This window comes from Acinonyx jubatus, chromosome D4 (assembly GCF_027475565.1).
Source record: "Acinonyx jubatus isolate Ajub_Pintada_27869175 chromosome D4, VMU_Ajub_asm_v1.0, whole genome shotgun sequence".
In the NCBI taxonomy this organism is placed as follows: domain Eukaryota; kingdom Metazoa; phylum Chordata; class Mammalia; order Carnivora; family Felidae; genus Acinonyx; species Acinonyx jubatus.
The window spans coordinates 34,257,622-34,270,278 of record NC_069391.1 but is presented as its reverse complement, the minus strand read 5'-3'; the positions used below and the strand labels follow the sequence as shown (position 1 = coordinate 34,270,278).

Genomic DNA, 12,657 nt, shown 5'->3' with positions numbered 1-12,657 from the left:
ATATTGTTCAAGCTCGGGGAGACACATCCTTCCCTAAGAATCCTACTGGGTTAAACAAGACAGAAAAAACTAGAAGCACCTCCCCAGGGAAACATTGAAAGTCAGAGCAACAACAAACAGATTTGCTGAACATTCTGAATCTTTGAGCATCATTAAAACCCAGAGAGCTGTGTACTAAGTGTGTAACCTGGCCTTCAGTTTCTTTTCATGCAATATAACTCCAGATGTTTTACCCCCTAAAAAGATGTTTTTCTACATGATGGAGTACCCAATTTGCAAAAAATATCCCAGTACCTACCCCTAGCCAGCAAAACATTGGCAGCATGCCAACCCTCCAATACATTTGTTAAAAGCCACACCTAGGAAATGTTCCACGCGTGGGTTTAGAGGCCTGATGGATTTGTAATCGGAAGACCTGAGCTCTAGCCTCTGTTCTGCCTTCAACTTGTCGAGTGAATTGCCTGGGGCCTACAGGGCATGAGGCAGAGCTGGTATTGAACACCTATCTGCATGCCCTTTGAGCAAAGAAGAATCAAATCTAACAAGATCAAGCGCATCTGAGCACAGGCTGAGAACAGGGAGAAAGCGCGTGTACAGTAATCATGTCCAAAGTATCTCCTGGTCACCGTGTCAGGAAGGAAGTATTCTCTGTCCATTGTCTTGTTGTCTGTGTGGACTCCTGGGAGCTGCAAGCCTGCGAGGTGCCAACAGTCCTACAGTGAGGGTCTGTAGGACCCCTTGGGCAGATGGGCATTCTGGATGCCAGATGGAATTTTCAGGATGGAGTAATCAATGTTGTCTCTTCAGCTCTTGTCACGATGGCCACCAAGTCCCCTTCTCTGCTGTCGGCCACTGGCCCTCTCTGTCACATGTACTGTTGACCACTCATCACTTCCAACGTCTCTGACCTCCCTTGGTTCCCAAGACTCTACATGTTCCAAGTGCCTTCTCTCTCTGGCTGTTCCTTTTCTCCAGCCTCTTCCTTGAAGGTTGGTGTTCTCCAGGACCATCTTTCTTATCAGTCAATCAATCAAGCAAGCAAGCAAGCAAGCAAGCAAGCAAGCATTTATCTACTCCCTGAACTATCTCACCCACTCCCCTGTAATGCACCCTTGACGCTTCAGCTCCAGACTTATCCATCTACCTATTTAACTTCTCCATTTGATGCCCTGCAGGGATTTTTCTCACATGATGAGTCCAGAAGCAGGCAGCATCTGACATTGACTCAGCAGCTCCAGCATGTCAGAGCTGATGTCTCTGTGCTTCTCTTGGCCTTTCCCTCATGCTTGCATGAAGGCAGCTGTAGTGCCAGCCATCCCATCTGCATTCTAGATAGAAAGAAAGATGTGAAGAAGGGCCAAAGGGCCCCAAGAAGACTCTTCCAATAAGCCCCACCCAACAGCTTCCACTTACATCTCCTGGACACTCCCTCTTCAGGGTGGCAGACCATCCTATCTGCATATAGTTTTAATGGACATTGTGTCATCCCCATTGTGGGAAGAAGAGGAGGAAAAGGAATAACAGGAGACCTCTCTCCTGACTGCACCAGGCTTCTCTCCACAACCCCTCATCTGTACCAGCCCCTCCAAAGGATCCCCATGCACACCCAAAATGATGTTTCTAACACAAAAGACTGGTGCCATTACCCTCACCAGCGCCTTCAGCAGGGGTCTGCCCCACCCTGGATGCCCCTACAGACTCACTGGCCTGTAGGCAAAATTCTTGGCTTGGCATGTGAGATCCTGGAGAATTGGTATAATCTTCAGAAACTGAAAGTTGTTTCTCTGCTGTAGTGTTCCTGGTGGATTTCAGACAAAGATAGTACAGCCATCCTTGAGGAGGAAGGGCTGATAACAGGGGATTTAAAAAACAAACACATTAGCTCTGGCCTGCCCAAATAATGAATAGAGGAGAAGGTTATCTATCTCACTGATTTATACTGTTACGGTTCTGGTTCCTTCCTTAGACCGAAGTGGGAGCGTCTTTACATCTCCCACCCTCCACATTTGCTGCAGCAAGGAAATCACATTTTTCATGAACCATGGGAATTACTGAACGGCAGTGGTTTTATTTGTTAAGGGTTGAACTTGGCCATTTCTTCTACCGGGGGCTGAGTCCTACTGTTATGCACAACTTCTCATCCAGAGAGACACCATGGAGAATAAATCAGGACCAGAACTCAGTGTGACAGCTGCAGTCTGGCAGGGCCCTGGGGTTTGGGGGCTAATGGGGTCTCACGGCAGGGAGGAACTGCTGCCAGCCGGCTTGGGAGGAGAGGTGGGGTTTTTCATTGAAAAACGAATGAAAGAATTTTGCCACTTCATAAAACCAATGTCAGTGGGTGAACCATAGGCAGTGCAGGCTGAGAGGGCTGGCAAGGTCTTCGTGATCGGTGAACTCTGGGTTCTTAATCTGAAGATGAAGCTAGGTTTTATGGGGGTCTATGAACCCATGAAATTGCGTGTAATTTTTTCAGGGCATATGTGCCCTTCCCTGGGGTTACAATTCATAGCTTTCATCAGTTCTCAAAGGTTAAGAACTACTGGTCTGGTTCAACCCACTCATCACACAGAGGAGCATACTGTGGGGTCCTTGGAAGAGAAGGGACCAGTTGAGTTCCCTTAGTAGGAAAGGGGCAGAACTGGAATTAGGAATCAAGAGACCCAGGTTCTAAACTGCCCTAGCCAGATTCTGGCTGTGTGACCTTGGGCTGGTCACCTTACCTCTCTGAGTGTTTTATTATTTTTTTATTTTTATTTTTTTCATATAATTTATTGTTAAACTGGCTAACATACAGTGTGTCAAGTGTGCTCTTGGTTTTGAGGGTAGATTCCCATGGTTCATCGCTTACATACAACAGCCAGTGCTCATCCCAACAAGTGCCCTCCTCAATGCCCATCACCCATTTTCCCCTCCCCCCCCCATCAACCCTCAGTTTGTTCTCTGTACTTAAGAGTCGTATGCTTTGCCTCCCTCCCTCTCTGTTTGTAACTATTTTTTTCCCCTTATCTTCCCCCATGGTCTTCTGTTAAGTTTCTCAAAATCCATATGCGATTGAAAACATATGATACCTGTCTTTCTCTGACTGACTTATTTCACTCAGCATAATACCTTCCAGTTCCATCCACGTTGCTGCAAATGGCATGATTTCATTCTTTCTCTTTGCCAAGTAGTATTCCATTGTATATATAAACCACATCTTTATCCATTCATCAGTTGATGGACATTTAGGCTCTTTCCATAATTTGGCTATTGTTGAAAGTGTTGCTATAAACATTGGGGTACAAGTGCCCCTAGGCATCAGCACTCCTGTATCCCTTGGGTAAATTCCTAGCAGTGCTATTGCTGGGTAATAGGGTAGATCTATTTTTAATTTTTTGAGGAACCTCCACACTGTTTTCCAGAGCGGCTGCACCAGTTTGCATTCCCACCAACAGTGCAAGAGGGTTCCCGTTTCTCCACATCCTTGCCAGCATCTGTAGTATCCTGAGTTGTTAATTTTAGCCATCTGAGTGTTTTATTATGCATACAGTTAAAGAGTTGTAGAGGGGCACCTGGATGGCTCAGTTGGTTGGGCATCTCTTCATTTCCACTCAGGTCATGATCTCACAATTCGTTAGATTGAGCCCCTCCTCAGGTTCTGTGCTGACAGCATGGAGCCTGCTTGGGATTCTCTCTCTCCTTCTTTCTCTGCCACTGTCCCCTTCTCTCTCTCTCAAAATACATAAATAAACATTACAAAAATAAAGACTTGTAGAGAGGATTAAATAAAGGAATTAACAGACTTCAACACCTACCCACAATGTTAATATGTAATTAATTGTCAATAAGTATTCTGTGAATCACTGTGTAACTTTGAAAATCATTCTTTTTAGCTTTTATCCATTCAGCGAATATTTATTATCCCTTATATACCAGGACATTGGATGAATAAATAGGCACAGTAACTGCCCTCATGGAGCTGGGAATTAAGTAGGAGATCAAGAAAACAGACCATTGCTATTGCTATAACAATGAACTCTGACATTGTCCAAATAACTGTTGTAGTACAGTGTGATGGATGTCCTAGCAGGGTCAACACAGAACCTGGGTAGCATAAGGGTGGGGGTAACTAGGGGTGGGGGGAATCAGGAAAGACTTCCTGGAGGAGGTAGCAACTAAGCTGAGATGTGAGGGAGAAGAAGCAGGAGTTGGCCACACAAAGAGAGGGCTGGAACATGGTGCAGAAAACAGCCTATGCAAAGGACCAGAGACAGAGACAAAAGAAAGCTTTTTTTTTTTTTTTTTTCATTTCTTTAGGGAGGTAGAAATAGATCAGACTTGCTGTTTTCAGCTGCTGCTGGCAGCCAAGAGAAGCCACGCCAAAATCAACAAGCATACCCAGCACATCTGCATCCCCTCACCTTTCATCATCTATTTATCTTTCCATCCATTTGTTTCATGTTGGCACGTTTGTACATAATCATCTTCTCCTCCCTGTTGATCCAAATGGTACAGCCTTTCTCTAGCAAGCCTCAGGAACTCTTTCAGCATCCGCTCAGTGGAGATGAGGACGCTGGATGTGTAACTGATTTACATCAGGTGGTGCTAGAATTAGAACTCAGGCAGAGAAGTCTGGTGAGCTCATGTTATCAGAGGCAGACAATCACTGTGTGGCTTGCTGGGCTGTCCTAGGCTGGCCGAGCTTCCTAGGTCGCTGTCCTGCCAGGGACAGCCTGAGTGATCACCCTGGAGATGATTAATTCCTGCCTCTCTCGGCCAGCCCTGGGTCTGCAGCCAAGTGCTGCTGTCATCTCTTTATTCTTCTGCTCCACCGTTATTGAAAATCAATAAGCCGTCTAAGCCAAATGAAGTTCAGTGACTGGGACCAAGTCCATAAATCAAATAAAAACTAAATTATATTTAAAAAGGGAAATAGGAATAAGAAGGCTGCTTTGAGGTGGAGCTGGAGTCCCTGAGCTGGAGGCAGAGAGGTGAGCAAGAAAACTGGTACTGCCTGCCTAGAGGGTATTGTATTGAGGCTGAAAGTGCCTCAGGGAGTACCCCCCCTTTCTCCAGATCAGAAGACCGAAGCCCAGGAAGGAGAATTTCCCCTCTGGTTGCATGGTGAGCGGCAGGGCTGGCTCCAGACCCAGAGCCCATCGATATTCTCCCTCTACCAACTGGCATTCAAATTAATGAGAAACACAGCTGAATTGAAGTGAATTCAAGAGGAAACCAAAGAGAGAGGCTTCAAATTTTTATGTTATCAGATCTATAACTCTTTTCCTTAACAGTTTCTGCCTTTCATGTTATGCTTTAAAGTCCTAAGCAAAGATGGCTGTTTCCAGGCAAAGGAATGGTTCCAGAATACTTCCTGGAGCTCACATGGGGCTGGGCGTTCTTCATGTTCCCACCAGCCAGAGTGGATAGACATCCTTAAAACATGAGGCATTGAATAGGGTCTTCAGAAAGGTAATGATTTAACAGTGAAGCAAAATTAACCCTAGATCAGGGGGTGCTCTGTAAATCTCAAAAGGGTCTAACCGATGTGTGCTCCAGAACAAAATCCAATGGTATTTAAAGGAATACAACAAAATCCAGCAATCAACAATGTAAAATTTATAATGTCCAACATCCAATAAAAAATTACCAAATAGGCAAAGAAGTAGGAAAATGTGACTCGTCACCAGATGGAAAACTAATCACTAGAAACAAACCGAGAAATGATAGAGAATGGTATATTTAGCAAAGAACATTAAATAGCTATCACAATCCACAGGGTTCAGAAGGTAGAGGAAAATGTGACCATGATGAGGAAAGAAATGGAAGTTTAAAAAATTTTAGACGCAAGTGGAATTTCTGGAAATGTGAAATATAGTATCTGAAATGAAAAAAACACATGTGATGGTATTAATACCAGATTGAACTTTGAAGAAGAGAAACTAAAACTTTAGCAACTATCTAAAATAAAACATATGCTTGCCATATGATCCGGCAATCCCACTCTTAGGTATTCACCCAGGAGAAATGAAAACACTCAGATGAAGACTTGAATATTCACAGCTTTGTTCATAATAATAAAGAACTGGAAACAATCCAAATGTCTATAGACGGATGAAGGGATAAACAAAATGTGACGTATCCCTACGATGGGATACTATGCAGCAATAAAAGGAATGAACTACTGATATTTTCAACAACATGGATAGCTCTCAAAAACCTTATGCTGATTGAATTTCTATGAAATTCTAGAAAAGGTAAAACTACAGGAATAGAAAACAGAAGGAAGGAATTGACTGAAAAAAAGCCAAGGGAGAACATTTTGGGGTGATGGAAATGTTTTCTGTTCTAATTGTGGAGATGATCACACAACTGCATGTGTTTGTCAAAACTTATTAAATTGTATGTGTGGGGGAGATAGTGTGTAGTTACACAAGAGCACCATGAGGGGGTCTTTGTGGTGATGCAACTGTTCGGTATCTTGACTGTGGTGGTGGATACACCACCCTACTCATGGGATAACATTATATAGAACTAAATACACACCTACAAATGAGTACAACTAAAACGGGAGATATGAATAAGATCAGTGGATGTTATCAATGTAAATATCCAGGTTGTGATACTGTATGCAGTGTTATCATTGGGGGGAGGGTGAAGTTTACGGGATCTCTCTGTAATGTTTGTTACAACTACATGTGAATGTACAATTATCTCAATAAAAATTTCAATTAAAAACTCATACAAATAAAATTGCTAAATTTGATCATGTGTAAATTATTCCTCAGTGAAGCTGATATTTTAAAAGTTCTGTATGGTTCTCTAAAATAAAGTTACACTGGAGACCTGGGTGGCTCAGTCTGTTAAGTGTCTGACTCTTGATTTTGGCTCAGGTCATGATCTCATGGTTCATGGGACTGAACCCCATGTTGGGCTCTGTGCTTACAGCGTGGAGCCTGCTTAAGATTCTCTCTCCCTCTCTCTCTGACCCTCTCTCCCTCACTTTCTTTCTGAAAATAAATAAATAAACATTTATAAATAAATAAAATAAAATTACATTTCTCTTTATAACCTGCTCTTTCATGAGAGCTTCAACAGGACTTTTGCTCTATTTGTATAGAAAACTATAAATTAGGAATATTTAGGAGTTCTGTATGTTTTTTCCTAACACACCACAAAAATAATTGATGATTTATTCATCGCTAAACTAATAAAGGTATTGTCTTGAATAAGAGTCCTAAACTACTGCTAGGAAAATGTAAATGCCCACCTATATTTTCTTGTCATTTCATGTTTTCCATTTAGATTTAGTCTACCGATGAAATTTATTTTGGTCTCTGTTATTACAAAAAAAGTTTCTATTTTTCTAAATGGTTAGCTGGTAGTCCTCACACCACTTTAGTGTGATCCATTTTCTCCAACTCCCAACATATGTGTTTAAATGGTTACCTTTATCATATACTAAATTGTCACCTAAGATTGACATGTTTGTACACTCTCTACTCCGTTCCATTGAGGTGAATGTATCAAATTTCTTTACCAGTACCTCCCTGTTTTCTTTATTGTGACTTTGGAATATGTTTTAATGCCTGGTAGTAAAAGTCTCCTCATTTACTATTTCTTTTCAAAACATTCGTAACTATCCTTGCACTTTTATGAACTTCAAAATCATTTTGCCAAGTTTTCAAATGTCCTGCTGGATTTTAACTGGCATCTTATTAAATTTACAAATCCATTTGGGGAAAACTGATAACTTCACATTACTGAATCCTTCCACTCAGGAATATGAGATGTCCAAGGCCACCAAACTGCACAACCCCACAGGGCACCATTAACGTTGGAGTTGTGAATGTTCAGCCTGTGTGGCCATAGACAAAGGGCTGTAGATTTACCCTTCCATTTATTCAGGTTGTCTTTACATGTGTCAGTAAAGCATTGTCGTCTTTGTCACATAAATTTCTTGTTACATTAATTTCTGGGTCATTTATATTTTCGCTACTATTGTGAATGGACTCTTTTTATCCTCTGGGTTTTCTCCCATTTTATTGCTAATGTATTGAGTGACTGATTCTTGTTTTTTTATTTTGTAACTGATCACCTTACTGAATATTCTAGTTGATGCCTTTGGATTTTCAAGCTAGAAAATTATATCACGTGCAAATATTATCTTTGATTCCTTTTTTGTGCTATTCATTCCCTTTGTTTAAGAATCACTCAGCTATTCTCTGTCAAATGAGAGTGGTAATCACAGGCATTCACGTCTTGTTTCTGCCCACAACGGGGATGTGTCTTTCACTTTGGGTGTGTTATTGGCTTTTGATAGGAGATACTCAGTTAAGGCAATGTCTTTCTATTCCAAGTTTATTCAGAATTTGGAATTAAGGTTGGATTGTGTTTTGTTGTTGTTGTTGTTGTTGTTTCATTTTCAAGATAATCATATGATATGTCTCATTTGGCCTATTAATGTAAGGAATCATATAAATAGATTTATATCGAACCATTCTTAACTTCTTGAAATAAACCTTATTTGATAAGGTGTATTATCATTTTTTTTAATGTTCATTTATTTTTGAAGGAGAGAGAGACAGAGTGTGAGCAGGAGAGGGGCAGAGAGAGAGAAGGAGACACAGAATCTGAAGGAGGCTCCAGGCTCTGAGCTGTCAGCACAGAGCCCAACGAGGGGCTCGAACTCACAAACCGCGAGATCATGACCTGTGCCGAAGTAGGACGCCTAACCGACTGAGCCACCCAGGTGCCCCATTATCATTTTAATATACTTCTGAATTTTATTTGCTATTGCCTTATTTAGGATTTTAAAAAATCTGTGGGCAAGCATGCTGTATTGTGACACTTCCATTAGGCTTGGGACTCAGGGATATGCTGGGTTTGTACAAAGGGTTGGGAAGATTTCCATATTTATCTTTGGTCTGGAACTGTTTAAATAGCATGGGAATTATTTGTTTCTCAAAGGTTTAAAGAAATTTGCTCATAAAACAGTGTGAGCTCTTGACCTTATTTGGTAATGGTTCCTTAATAATTGTGTTGTCTCTTTCCATAGTTTTTTATTTTCTTTCTTCAGTTAACTTTGTGAACTTATATTTTCTTACAAAATTATCAATTTCTCCCAGTTTTAAAGATATTTAGCATAGATAAATACATATCACACATACATAGCATAGCATAATGTCCTCTTATAACTGCAAAATCTCGTAAGTATCTGGTTCTGTCACCCTTCCAAACTTTAATGCCACATTTTCTGTTTTCCCTTTTTTATCTTGATTACTTTTTCCTGAAGTATGTATAATTTACTGGACTTTTGGAAGAAACCGCTCTGGGTTTTATTAATCCCTCTATTGGGTTCTTGTTCCTGAATGTGTTCAGTTTTATTTTAATCTTTATTGCTTTCTTCTTCTTATTTTTCACATTTATTTTGCTGCTTTTTTTCCCTGACTTCTTGAGTTAAATGCTTAGATGGCTAATTTTTATTGTTTCTTTTTAAAATATATAATTAAATTTTCTCTGAGGACAACATAATTAACTGTAATTTTTAATATATATTTTCATTTTTCTTATTTCCTTATATGGAATATACCTTATTTCTAATTTTTTTTCTATTCAAAATTTCTAATTTGAAATTATTAAATCCTTTGTGGGGTGTCTGGGTGGCTCAGTTAGTTGAATGTCAGACTCTTGATTTCGGCTCAGGTCATGATCTCATGGTCTTGGAATCGAGCCCTGCACTGGGCTCCACACTGGGCATGGAGCCTGCTTAAGATTCTCTTTCTCTCTTCTTCTCTCTTCAATAAATAAATAAATAAATAAATAAATAAATAAATAAATAGTAATAGGGACTCCCTATCAATTTGGCTGAAGCCCCCAAACCTGGGAATGAAACCCCACATTCTGAAGTGAAAAGCCAGACCATCTCTATAGGTCTTGCTAAGGAAGAATCTGGAAACCGAGTTTTACCATCTTAACCCCATATCCACCTCAAGTTTATAAAAGGGTTGACAGTGAAGAGTCTGTGGGAGAACATTTCTCTGAGAAAGTTGTCGGAGGCCTTTACCCTTCCCTCACCTGGGAGAGGCTGGGAATGCTTCCCTCTCATCTCCATATGTGTCTCGTAGAGTCTGGGAACAGTGGTCTAGGAATGACTGACTACTGGAAAATTCAAAGGCCTGAGGCCAAGGCCATCCACTTGAGGGGGCAGAAAGAAAGAAGACTGCATAGAGAATGAGTCACACTTCTGCCAAGGGATCAAAGTGGGTCTCATGGACCTACAGTGGGTCACACGGGGAGGCTGGACCTGGGCCATCTTGATAAGGACTTTGCCCCAGAAGTCCACTTGGAGGGTTGATGAACCCAACAAAGATAATGTGAGGGAAAGGGACCTCTAGACAGCCCAGGGATCGGGGTTGGGGTCAGTTGGAATTAGTTGGATATCTAAGTTACCAGACAGAGACAAGTTTTATCTGTCCTGGAGATTATAACTGCAGGGTCCCAGGTGGGGAGATTTCTGTGAAACCCACAAAAGTGCCAGGGAACACAAACACTAACCCTAGCAGCACCAGCCACATCAGATTGTGCAATTGCCCCTGACACTGGCTGCCTCCGGGACCCACCTGAAGGGGTCAGTAGCCCTGGGCTGAGAGGCTAAGGGTGGGGGAGGCTAGAGGAGGGGAAATATGACAGAGGTGCTCTATGCCACCTCCCCTACCAGAGGTGTCCCAGCCCTGACTGGCAGAAGCTTTAACTGAAGATAGGGCACATTTTCCTTACTGAAAAAGATAAGACAGTTTTTGTGACTAAAGGTGAGGCTTTTCTTGGCTTGTTTGTTTTATCCAAGGATAACTGGAAACGTGGGAACACCAGAGATTTCATCCAAGGATTGGAGAAGAAATAATCTATACAGAACCAATTTGAAGGGATAGCAGGGAGAAAGAATCAACTTCTTTTCAGAAAACAATTCCATACTCTTGAATTTGGTCTGTTCAACCAGACAGCTATGATTTATTAGATTATGATAAGAGAAGATTGTACAATTCCAACTTTCTGGAAACCTTTGGGCTTCTTTCATGGCCTGGTATACCCCCATGTGGTAGACATTTTTCTTGGCTGCTCAGTGTCTGAACCCCCTTTCCATGTTTGGCATTGAGTGTGCTAATGCTTGCTTTCCTGACCTCCCTTGCTGCTAGGGCCTAGATTCAGCCAAGTCAACAGAGCTGCCTTGGATAGAGTCTATTGAGGTAAAGAAGGAAGAACCTTAAAAAATCTACTTCTGGCCATTGATGGTGGCCATACTGAGTTTCCAGGCTGAGTAGGGCCAGCAGCAGTGGCCAAGGCCTATTGCCAACTGCACAAATGGCACATTTGGGACTCAGTGGTGGTAGCTGTGGGGACTTCACAGGGCTGGTCTTACAGCTGAAATCCTGGCTTCTGCTTTGTCTTCCTTTTCCGTGCCTATGTTCCAGTCCTGACTGAAATTCTTCCTGACAATGTGAGTGGGGGAGAGAGACAATCAACATGATAAATAAAGACATTACATATTACATTTGAAAGTGAGAAATGCTGTAAAGAGAAACAAGGCAGAGTAGGGGGAGTGAGGAGGTGAGGTAGGGTGGTCAGGGCCCCATTGAGAAGGTGATACTGAGCAAAGACTTGAAGGAGGTGAGATAGTGTGCCACATGGGTATCTGGGGGCCTGCAAGAGTAAAGATCCTAGGATAGGAGTGCCTGGAGGCTTCAGAGTACAGCAGAGGCACCCATGTGATGAGTGAGTGAGTGAGGGGGAGAAGTAGGAGGTAAGGTTAAAGAGGTAAGAGAGCCAGTTGCAGTGACCTTGTAAGTGATTATAAAGACCTTGACTTTTGCTTTGAGTGAAAAATGACAAGCATGGTGGGCTTTGAGCAAAACAGTGCCATGATCTGACTTCCGTTTTAGGAAGACCACTCAAGGAGTATGTGGCTGACAGGTCGTAGGGAGACCAGGGTAGAAGGAAGGAGGCTAAATCATAGGTTGTGGCTATGTTCCAAGCAAGAGAAGATGGCAGCTTGGACCTGGGTGGTCTCAATGAAGGTAGAGAGAAGAAATCAGATCTGGAATATTGTGGGAAGGAGAGCAAACATGATCTGTTATAAGAAGTCCAAATCGAGTCTGAGGTCTCTGGCCCAAGTCACCAGAAGATGGAGTTGCCATTTACTGAGAAAGGGAGGGTAGCACAGTCTGGGGGATGATTAGCATGTCCGTTTTGGACTTTAGAAGTTGGAGACTACTCTTAGATATCCAGGTAGAGATGTTGAGTTGGCCATTGGAAATCCAAGCTGGAGGGTCTAGGGATAAGTTTGGGTCTGGATATAAACTTGGGAGCTATTAGCAGCTAGATGGTGTTAACTCTAAATTGAGACCAAAGAGATCAACTCAGTGTGGAGAGTGAGGGAAAAAGGTCCAAGGAGTGGACCCTGGGGCATGTCGGTGGTAATAAGTCAGGGGAGATGAGTCAGAAAAGAAGACTGAGAAGCAGCCTCCCTCAGGGGAAACCTGGATGTGTGGTTTCCTAGAAGTCAGATGAAGGAAGTCTTTCCAAGAGGAGGAAACATTCAAGAGCTATTGGTAAGTCTGGAAGATGACAGAGAATTCACTATTAACCTTCGAGGTGTGAAAGTTATTGGTGAGGTCA

The 12,657-nt window shown here is 42.1% G+C and overlaps 1 long non-coding RNA gene across 1 annotated transcript in view; it reads left to right on the top strand.

The window, feature by feature from the left end:
• Positions 1-10,593, top strand: part of LOC128312168 (uncharacterized) — a 168,764-nt gene extending 158,171 nt beyond the window's left edge. The window contains exon 3 of the long non-coding RNA XR_008291113.1: positions 8,558-10,593. This is a non-coding gene — a long non-coding RNA (uncharacterized LOC128312168). The remainder of the gene's footprint in view (positions 1-8,557) is intronic.
• Positions 10,594-12,657: the final 2,064 nt, after the last annotated feature.